Source organism: Physeter macrocephalus, chromosome 14 (assembly GCF_002837175.3).
Source record: "Physeter macrocephalus isolate SW-GA chromosome 14, ASM283717v5, whole genome shotgun sequence".
Lineage (NCBI taxonomy): Eukaryota > Metazoa > Chordata > Mammalia > Artiodactyla > Physeteridae > Physeter > Physeter macrocephalus.
Window position 1 is genome coordinate 90,999,904 of NC_041227.1, and position 9,455 is coordinate 91,009,358.

General features: G+C 57.7%; 1 protein-coding gene across 5 annotated transcripts in view; it reads right to left on the reverse strand.

Moving 5' to 3' along the window:
- SPNS2 (SPNS lysolipid transporter 2, sphingosine-1-phosphate) overlaps positions 1–9,455 on the reverse strand; it is a 43,336-nt gene that overhangs the window by 20,621 nt on the left and 13,260 nt on the right. The gene's annotated exons all lie outside the window — the stretch shown is intronic.

Sequence of the window (9,455 nt, forward strand, 5' to 3'; positions counted from 1 at the left end):
CGGGTAAGCCCAACCCCCAGCCCCAGGGCCCCTGCCTCAGCTTATCTGAGGACAGCAGGAGGCTGGGCCACAGGCCAGAGTCCCCCTGACCACTGCACATCTGCACTGAGAAGGAAGAGGGGAGAAAGGAGACAGGGCCTGTCTCAGGAGCTCCCCATGCAGGGGACAGAGGAAGGGACCAGGACCTTGCCTTCGGGGGACTCCCAGAACTATTCGACACGACGATGATGATGTCAGCATTTAAAATGATGATGGTTCGTATTATTGAGCATTAAGTGCTTCATTAGTTTAACCCTCAGACAGCCCTATGAGGCTGGTACTATCATCTCACTGGATAGATGAGGAAACTGAGGCACAGAAGGGTAAGCCACATGTTCAAAGTCACACAACAGGGAAATGGCTGAAAGTGGAATCTCTAAACACAGTACAAGGGTCCCGTCCAGTGGCTGGGGCTGGGGAAGAAGCCACTGTCCCCCCACCCAAGACCCAGGCATGGGATGCTGAGGGATTTCCTGTTCTAGCAGCCTGACAGCCAAGAGCAGCTGGTCTCCTCCTTGTTAATACCCAGAGTGGATTCACCATAATTACCCATAACGAAGAGGCTGTGTGAGACCCAGCTAATGACTTAATAACCAGGGCGGGCTGGGACTTTACCTTGAAGGCGGAAACCAGGGGCCGGTCCTGGGCCTGCGGATGGCAGGTCCACCAAGTGGGATCTCCGAGGTGCCCCGACCCGGCCTCAGAGGCCCCGAGTTCGATCAGGCCCTGTGGGCAGCATGGCTGGGCCCGACCTTGGGGAGCCACCCATGCTCACCTCCCGGCCTCACAGCCCACTCCCAGTCCTGAGCCAGGGCCTCTGTAGCCTCCTGATCCGATCACATCCCTCTCTTGCAGAATCACCGTCACCTGCGGCTCCCCTGCCTTCAGCAGGCCGTGGGGCTGCAGGTTCAGCCCCGCCAACCCCACCCTCCAGCCTCACTCCTCAGGACACCACCCCGCACCCCATACCCTAGCCACCCCAAACTACTCATGGGCCCCTGACTACACATACTCCCTCTTCTTACCCTGGTGCGATTTTGTTGGCTGAGCTAATTCTCGCCATACCTTCAAGACTAGTTTAGATGCCTCCTCTTCTGGGAAGTCTTCCTAATTTCTCCCCCTCCCACCACCCTCCATAAGCTAGTTGCCCCCACTCTCCCCTGTCCATCCTTGTTTTAACACTTGTCACACTAGGATTAGTTTGTTCTACAGAGAAGACACAGAGGGACACGGATATGAGCTCCTTGGATCCACTGTGGCCAGGAGCAAAGAGCCACTAGTTGCTGGGTCCTGCTAAGTTCCAGGTACTATGTGAGGCTCTACAGAGGGTATTTCTATCCCTGCTACCCAGGCTTATCTATGACTATCATCCCCATTTTACATATGAGGAAACTGAGGCTCCAAGAAATGAAACAACTTGTCATACAGCACATAAGATGTCAGGGGTGAGATGTGAAACCGCGTCTATTATCCAGAACCAAAGCTTGTTTTTCTGCCACACAGCCTCTGCGCGGTTCACTCTTGCCCCCCAGCCCGGGGTCCGGCACTCAGTGACTGTTTGTGCCGTGGATGCATAGGTAGATGGGCAGGGGCCTGCCTCACCCCCCACTAGATCATGAGCCCCCTGAGAGCTGGGACCATGGCAAGTCATCTCCAGAACCCAGGACAGAGACCATCACAATTCAGGCGTTGGGTAGACGGAAAGATGGATAGTCAGGAGATGGTAGGAGGGTAAAACTCCCCCTGGGCCCTGCACTGTGGGTCCTCACCCACAGCCCAGAGGGGGGCGTGGATCTGCAGCAACCGCAGGCCCACTTTCTGGGAGGGAGGCCACATCAAAATGGTCATCATAAAGGCGGCATGTGTCCGCAGCGAATCAAAACACTCTTGCTTCCTCCCCAAGGCGCATCCTAGCCATCTGACTGGACGCACTCCCCCACCCATGACTTTAAGGTCCAGCATTTGCCTCTGCCTCCAGGAAGCCTTCCTTTTTTTTTTTTTTTTTTTTGATGTGGACCATTTTCAAAGTCTTCATTGAACTTGCTACAACACTGCCTCTGCTCCATACTTTGGTTCCTTCGCCCTGAAGCATGTGGGATCCCAGCTTCCTGACCAGGCATCCAACCCAAACCCCCTGCATTGGAAGGCAAAGTCCCAACCACTGGACCGCCAGGGAAGTCCCAGGAAGCCTTCCTTGACTTCCTCTGCTGAACAGAGTTCCTCGTAAGGGGGAGGAATATTTCACCATATCCAGGTGGGCATCCAGGGTCCCTGGGAACTCCTGAGCAGTCTAGACCCCAAGGCGCGGGCAGCCTTGGATGTCCCCACCCCAGTAACCCCCGGCAACCCAGTCTTGGGTCTAAGGCCTGAGTTCCAGGCAGAAGGCCAGAGAAACCCTTCCAGGGAACAGGGCCTCGTACAGGCCGTAAGACCCTAGGTCAGGCCCTGCCTGAGCCTTTCTCGGTTGTTTTCCCTCTTCAAGGCGTGCCAAGGGCCACGGCTGCAGGCGGGTGAGGTCCCACTGGCCACTGGCATGGGAAGCGTGTGTCACAGCAGCCCGGACGGTTGTCTCAGATTTTCCTCTGGGCTCCAGGCAGGCTTGGACCCACACACGCCCTCCCTTCCTCACCACAGCCTTATTTTTAGCCTCTTTCCTGGGGGCTGAGGTTTAGCGGTCACAGGACGGGCCTCACGCCCAGGAGCAGAGCCTCCTCCAGCTCAGACGAAGCCCACTCCACCAGCCCCACCAGCCCCACCAGCCCGGGGCGGGCAAGGTGGGGCTCCCACCACACGCGCAGCCCCCCTCTGTCCCACGGCCACAGCTCCCGATCCAGGCCTCTCCAGGCAGTCACCCCAAATCCACAGCCACATCGTCCTCTGCCCACAGGGTCCTCCTCCCTGAGCCAAGAAAACATTCTGGAAAAGCAGGAGCACCTGAATTTTCTTACCCATTGACCCTAATTACACCCCTCTCAAGCCTCCAAGGGGCTCTCCTCTTGTCCAAGGCCAACTGTCCCTCCTGCCTCCCGGGAAGCTGGCCCGGGTCAGCCGCTGCTTGAGCTGTGCTACCAGCATCTCCCTCGCTCCTGTCTCCTGCACATCAGCGCACAGTCGTGCTCGCCCCTCTCTCTTCCTGGTGGTAAAAACAGTCCGGCCTCATCCCCCCTGCCAGCCGCTCTTTCTCTCTCCCCCCTTCACAGCTGAAGTCTTTTTTTTTTTAAGTTCCCTGACCAGGGATTGAACCCAGGCCATGGCAGTGAAAGCACCGAGTCCTAACCACTGGGCCGCCTGGGAATTCCCACAGCTGAAGTTCTTAAAAGAGTTCTCACCCCTCCCCAGCTCAGTGTCCTCATCTCCATCACCCCCCGAAGCCAACTGCCTTCTGGTGGCTCAATCCCACAGGCTTATCATCTCTCAGCATCCCAGCCACCTGGACCCCAATTCCACAGCTCCACCACCTACCTGGTCCACTCCCCAGACCAGACACCTGGGAGTCGACCATGACACCCCCCTTGCCTCCCATGAATGGGCCCCAACGATTCTCTCTCTGCTTCACCAACTGCCTCCTCCCTGGACTCCCTGCCTCCAGCCCCTACTAGCCCATCCAGCATCCCTCCTGCAGCCTGATCACACAAGCACTTATCAACTTCCTATTAGGTCCTGGGCTGGGGTTTCAGAGACCACAAGACAATCTCTGGACCCAAGGAGCTAAGGCCGTGGCACAGTGGTTGTCAACTCTGGCTAGGGCCCAGAGTCACCCATGAGGTCTTCAGAATCCACTGGCCCAGGTCCCAGGTTCAGTAATACTACTGCTAACAACAATAATATGGGTGTTAAAGTGTACTGAGTGCTTACTACATGCCAGACACTGTTCTGAGAGTGTAACCAAATTAGGTCGCTGAGGGTGGCTGCCCAGTAGAGCTTAGTGGCTCCCTATTGCCACCCAAATTAAGCCCAGACTTCTTCTAGCATTTGAGGCCTCCGTGCTCCAGGTCTGCACAATCACCCTGTCTAGAAGCCAGAGCCAGGAATCTATTAACACGCTGCCCAGGTGATTGGAAACCACTGGCCTGAATCCCCTGTGACTCACATATCATGGCCCACGGGCCTCCAAGCCTTGACTACAGCCATGCCCTCTTCCTGGACTGTTCATCTCCACCTGCTAAGATCCACCTCATCCAGGGCCCAGATCCAAGGTCATGTCTATCAGGGTGGCCCCCCACCAACTCCCTCCTTTGGGGCTCTTGTTGAGGAGGTGCCTGTAACTTTGAAGGCACCCCCAGAGCTGGATGGAATCTGGCCCGACTCACCCATCTGGCTGGTTACAGATACAGTGATCCCCCATCACTGCTGGTCCTTCAATAGCCCCTAGAGGAGCCAGGTCCAGAACCCAACCTGCTGACATCACAGAGTCCTCAAAAAGGCCAAGGTGTAAGAAGCAACCCACACTGACCTCAGGACCCCCCAGTTCAGACCAGCCTCAGATGCAAGGTTGGGACATGATCCTGAGGTCTCTTTCTGCCTTGTCATCCAGGGCAGGCCACCTGGTGCTCCCGTTCACTCCCCAAACACAGTCATCATCACCCCATGTTTACCCTACCTCTCTCAGAGCAGCAGGCAGCATAGCTGAATTTCCAAGAGCATGGGCTCCAGAGCCAGACCATCGGGGTTCAAATCCTGGCTTCTCCACCTTCCCTGCTTTGTGACCTTAGGCAAGTTACTTAAACTCTCTGTGCCAGTTTCCTCTTCTGTAACAAGGATTAATTTTACGGTCTGCTTTACATGGTTGTTGTGAGGTTTAAATGGGTTGATCCATGTAAAATGCTTAGAATGGTGCCTGGCACATAGTAGGTAGTCAATAAATGTTACAAACGTTATCATAGATCATCAAGATCATCATGGGGCAAGAGCCCCGGCTGTGACCAGTTCCCAGAGAATGGGAATTCCCACTTCAGCCTTCTTTTCTCCAAAATGGGGGCAGATGGCTGGAAAGACAGAGCCTAGGGATCTGAAGGGATAGGTGATGCCTGCCATTGGCTGGTCCTTCTTGGAGGGACCCTGGTTCCCCTGTGGAGGCCTCAGGGCTGGCTCACTCTGGAAGTCTCACCCCTGCTCCAATGCAGGGCCGGCAACTCCCACCCCGGTAATTATAGGGGCCTGAGGGCCTGGCTCTGCTGACCTGGCTCTGAATGGCTAAGGCTGGGAAGCCACAGCCTGGCCCCGCCGGCACCCACCCCCTCCTTCCCGAGCCGAATGGGGACGGCCAAGGCAGCTCCTCAGCCAGAGACCCGTGCTGTCAAGCACACTCACTTCTACCTGCCCCAGAGCTTCCACAGGACAAGACCCTCCCCCTGCCCCCCAGGGACAGACTGAGTGACCTACAGAAGCGTCTGGGCCCTATCCTGAGCCTCAGGTTGCCCATCTGAGAGTGACCCAGGATCCCTATACATCCCTGCTGGGTCCACTCTAAATCTTAATCGTGTTTGTTCTACATGTGCTAACCCGCCTACCCCCATGCCTGCCTACAGATCTGGGTCATCTGTCAGGACAGCTTAGTGGTCATCTCTGCAGGGACCCTGAGGATGGGTCCGCTGGCCCACAGCCTCAGCCCCTCAGAGAGGCCCCACCCCCTCCCTAGAAGACTTAAACTCCAGACTTGTCCCCATAACGAGCACCCCACAGCACCCTTCCCTACCCAGAGCCCTGCCCACAGACCCCGCCAGCCCGAGGCAAGCAGAACCACCCCCAGAGCTCAGAGAGCCCTCCCTCCCCATCCCCCACCCCCATTCCCACCAAGCCTCTCTGCCCAGAGTGGGCGGGGACAGGCAGCCGGGCCTCTGGCCTGTGGTTCTGGTCTATCATTTGGGGCCAGCTTTCCTGGAACCAGACTCGGCCTTAGCAATTTGGGGGCTTTGCAGGGCCACTCCTTTCCCATCTCAGCCTCCCCGGCCCTGTTCTGGCTCAAGGACTCCCAAGACCAACAGGGGCCGGGGACAAGGTGGCCACACCCTTATCATGACCCGTGGAGGGTGTGGCCTGTGTGGCCACAGACCTGGGATAAGTGCAGGGTATGGGGGGAGAGAGGGTGGGGAGAGATAAGAGACCTCAGAATGGCGTGGCTCAAGCCCACAAACCCTCAGCCTTCTCCCTGTGTGCTGCTCCAGTGGCCCAGGCCACCAGCGACTCCCGCTCCTCAGACGGAAAATAGAGATTCAGAAGGCGAAGGAAACAGAGCCAGGCAGGAGCTAGGCCGAGCAGACCCCTAAGCGCCCCGACCTGGCCTGTGCGCCCCACCTCACCCCGAAAAGCACCAGAAAAGAGGTTGCAGCCAGCCCCCTCTCAACATCCACACCGACGGCCCTCACCTGGGTGCTAGAAACAGTGTATGACCAAGTAACACCCTCCCCCCCAGACACAGCCCTTCACAGTTTACAAAGCATAATGGTGCTCCTTGCTGCCTGGGACCCCATTTGCAAGTCCATGCTGGGCAGTGAAGGGACCAGGAAGATCCCATGGAGCTACCAGGCCGTGAGGGTAGACCCCAGTAAGGTCTCTATGGAGGCAGAGAACTGAGGGCAAGGCAGGAGGCCGGGACCCCACCCCTAGCCTCCAAGCTCTGGCTAGCGCATCAGTTCTGCTTCTTTCTTGCTCTAATATAAATGCTTCTGCCCTCCGCCGTATCTTACCTAGGGCTCCTTTCACCGACCACTCCCAACTACCAAGAGAGGGCCAGGCCCAGAGCAGACCAGCGTCCTGCTTCACCCCACCTCGCAGTGTGACCTGGGACCAGCCCTTGGCCTCCAGTGCCCTACCTGCAGAAGAGACCCGACGAAGCCACCACGGTGCCCTCCTGCATGTACAGGAGCCACTCTGCCCAGCGTGGGGCCAGGAAGCCCCGTTGTCAGGGCTGCGGGCTGGGCAGACAGGGACCCCACTGATCTCTGCCCCCCGCTTCCTTCTCAGAGACATGAGGCCTCCAGCTCACTGTGTGCCCTAGTCAGGACAAAAGGGCAGCGCCGGCCACCACGAGAGAAGCCCCAGCCTCGTCCTTGTCCAGGGTCGTTCAAACCTACCAACGCCCCTTCAGCCCAGAAGGATGGGCTTTGGGGACAGGCAGGGCTGGGTCAACTCAATTCTGCCACTCAGTCGGCCAGCAAGAGCCAAGCCTGTGCCAGCCCCCCACACATACTGGGGACACAGAGATGACCAGGCGCAACCCACGTGAGGCTGAAGGGAGACAGCCACCCTATATGGGGGTAGGTGCCGTGATGGAGGTGGACAGGGTGAGGGGCATGCGGGGAAGACTTCCTGGAAGGAGGGCAGAGACACCACTGAGACCCGGCAGCAAAAACTAAGGTTGGCCGCTGCAGCATCTAGGGAACAGTCCTGGGTCGTCCTGGAAAAGGGAGGTACAGGCAGAACCGAGCTCCAGAAGACGAGAGTCCCTGAGACCAAGTCATGTGCCCCATACTACCCTTGGGAGCAAGACCTTGACCACAGAAAAAGAGGAACGAAATCATCTATTGTGGATTCACAGCTCAGAGAGGGTCAGGATCTGCCTCAGGTCACACAGCAATTCTGATAAAGCCAGGAGTAGGAAGCTCAGCCCAGGAGACTGTCAGGGCCCAACCAGGAGCCCAGCCCCAGGGGCCTGGGGATCAAGACAGTGTCCTCTTTGCCTCCTTTGCTCTCATCCCCCTTCTACCCTCAGGATTTCAGGCCCCCACACCCAGGCAGAAACAAAGCCACTTCCTGTCTGGGGAAGGGACGCGGAACTCCTCCTCTCTGAGCAGCCTCACTCTCAGACCAGGCTGTACCCTGCAGCCTGCAGCCTTCCGGCCCCATTCACAAAGGGAAAACTAAGGCACAGGCTGGGCCAGTCACTGGCCCTGAGTCCCAAATCAAGGCAGTGAGTTTCAAAGCACTTCTCTGACAGGTCAACGGCACAGCAGAAATGCTGTTAGAACCAGCCGGAAAGTGGCCAAGGAGGAAAAAGGAGCAAGGAAATGGGCTGCTGGCGGTTAGTCACTGGGGCACTGGCATTCCAGGCCAGCCCAGCGGTGCACCTGGACGCTGACCCACCAGACAGGCATTCTGGAATGTGGCCCTGGGACACCCCGCCCTACAGACCTTACGTAGTGCTGACTTGGTGGTGGCCAGGGCAGGGCCGCTCAAGGGGACAAAGCCACCTGAGGGGGCAGGGCGGAAGAGGTGTTGATATCCTTATCCACAAAGATAGACACGGAGCTTGGGGACTGACCTGGCTTCTACACACTCAGGTGACTCTGTAAAAGGCCCTGAGCCTCTGTTTCCCCAACTGTCAGCTCTGGACAGCCTCAACCAAGCAGACAGAAAAAGAGCTAAAAGCCCGTGCCTGGCAGCCCCTCCTGCGCGGAGCCCAGGTGTTTGGGGAAGCCCTCAGTCCCTGCCAGGCCTGTGTTCCAGGCTGGGTCCCTGTACTCCTCTCTCCTTCTGGGTTTGTGTTAGTGAGTGGTTGCCATGGATACCGGTCTCAGCTTCTTTGGCAGAAAAGGACTCCCCCAGGGCAGGGCTCTGCCTCTCCTCACCAGTCCCTGCTCTGCCCAGTTTCAAGTGCCTGGTCTGCCAGGGGGCTGGATCAAAGGGAAAGAAACTAGGTCTCACGAAGAGAACAGGTGTCCCAGAGAAGTTGGGGGAGGATCTCAGCTTTCAAATAGTTATTCACCAAACGTGAACAGGGCCTGCCCAGATCCCTCTTGCTGGGCCTGGTTCCAGGGGCAGAATGCTGCCACCTACACCCTCAGCTCTGCTTCCATTTTACAGATGGGAGAATGGGAGCCCAGGAGCACAGGGAGCTCCGGCACCAGGATGTAGAGCTGCTAAGAGGGGACTCAGGACCCTCGCCTGAGAGGCTCCTTCCCTCTCCTGACCTGGCAGCCAGGAGTGGGCTCCGAATGGAGAGTGGGTAGCTGCCAGGCTCACAGGGGCCATGGGAGCAGGAGCCACGTGCCCTAGGGGAGCTCGAACTGCTGCTGTTAAACTGAGCTGAAATTCATCTGCCCAGAGGGCTTCTGCCCTCCCTGGCCAGCAGAGTCTCCGAGTTTCCAGGTCAGAAGCAGGGTGTATGCTCTGTCCTCCCCCTGAGAGAGGACCGCACTGGAGCGTTCTGGTCCTGCTCCGTCCCGCCATGTGACCTTGGATAAGTCCCAGCATTCTCCTGGTGTCAGTGTCCTCCTCCACCCAAGGAGGTAGGTGCAAGGGTTTAGAGGCAGTTTCCGGGCTACCTCACTTTCATCCAACTGAAACAATGCTCAGTAAGAAAAGCAAGAGTGGGAACCTGGCCCTTCTCACCTGCTTCTGAGGCCTGCTGCCCTCAGGGGGTTCTCATGGGGAGGAGGGGGAGAAGGAAGAGGAGGAGGAGGAGGGGGAGGATGGGA